We start from the raw sequence: 1,717 nt of genomic DNA, 5'->3' as shown, positions 1-1,717 counted from the left end.
TTTTTTTTTTTTTTGTCATTATTCAATCACTCGGGACAAAAAAAAAAATATTCAATGGGTTCAACATGCCTCTCAGCAATTTCCTTGGGGTGTCTACTTTCCAAAATGGGGTCATTTGGAGGGGTTTTGTACTGCCCTGCCATTTTAGCACCTCATGAAATGACATAGGCAGTCATAAAATAAAAGCTGTGTAAATTCCAGAAAATGTACCCTAGTTTATAGACGCTATAACTTTTGCGCAAACCAATAAATATACGCTTATTGACATTTTTTTTTACCAAAGACATGTGGCCGAATACATTTTGGCCTAAATGTATGACTAAAATTGAGTTTATTGGATTTTTTTTATAACAAAAAGTAGAAAATATCATTTTTTTTCAAAATTTTCGGTCTTTTTCCGTTTATAGCGCAAAAAATAAAAAACGGCAGAGGTGATCAAATACCATCAAAAGAAAGCTCTATTTGTGGGAAGAAAAGGACGCAAATTTCGTTTGGGTACAGCATTGCATGACCGCGCAATTAGCAGTTAAAGCGACGCAGTGCCGAATTGTAAAAAGTGCTCTGGTCAGGAAGGGGGTAAAACCTTCCGGGGCTGAAGTGGTTAAAGTGAATAACTCAACACCAAGTTCACTATATGGACCACATATATTTGTAAATGTTGATTACATCTCCCTTAATCTCCTCCTCTCAAGATGGAATAGATTCAGTTCCTCTAATCTTTCCTCATAGCTGAGCTCCTCACAGGGCAGCCATCATTGGGCTCCTTACACAGCTTTAGGCCTGGGCCCCCCTGAGCCTGACCACCAACATTCCCCAGGGCTTGCCCACAGGCCATCTCACCAAATCCACACACCGTCCACCTCATCTGTATGCATTCAGCCCCCCCACCCTCAATACTGAATATATGTCAGCCCCACCCCCCCCCCACACACACACACACAACTGTATATATGTCAGCCCCCCACCTGTATATATGTCAGTCCCACCCCCCACACACACACCTGTATATATGTCAGCCCCACCCCTCCACACCTGTATATATGTCAGCCCCTTCACACCTATATATATGTCAGACCCCCTACACCTGTATATATGCTAGCCCCCCTCACACTTGTGTATATGTCAGCCCCACCCCACCCCCACACACACATACACACACCTGTATATATGCCAGCCCCCCCTCACACCTGTATATATGTCAGCCCCTCACACATGTATATATGTCAGCCCCCACAACTGTATACATGCCAGCCCCCCTCACACCTGTATATATGCCAGCCCCCTCACACAAACACACAAGCCTCTGGCCCCTCCCTGTACACAAACAGCCCCCTCCCTTTCCTTCACAGCCCCTACTTGTAAAGGAAATCTTCCTACCTAGTCCCAGCTCATTTTAACAAAGCTGACATGTTGCTGACACAGAGGAGCACAGCACAGGCAGCTCACACAAGGGATGCTCATGCACATAGTAGCCAGAGGTGGCAGTAAAGAGCTTGATGTCTGAGCTCAATGACACAGAGCAGCCGAAGCTGCCAGATCGTTTCTATAGTGCACAACACTGCTCCCCTTCACCTGTCCTGCCTTCTTTTGGCCCCAGGGCCCCTTACAGTTGTATCGGCTGTACCCTCCTGATGGCGGCTTATGAGTTTGGTTGCCCTTCTCTGCACTTTCTCCAGTTCCCCGATATCCTTTTTGAGAACTAGTGCCCAAAACTGAA

The sequence above is a fragment of the Aquarana catesbeiana genome, linkage group LG02 (assembly GCF_042186555.1).
Source record: "Aquarana catesbeiana isolate 2022-GZ linkage group LG02, ASM4218655v1, whole genome shotgun sequence".
NCBI classification, from domain to species: Eukaryota; Metazoa; Chordata; class Amphibia; order Anura; family Ranidae; genus Aquarana; species Aquarana catesbeiana.
The sequence above is the reverse complement of the archived record's forward strand: the minus strand, read 5'-3'. Positions refer to the sequence as shown.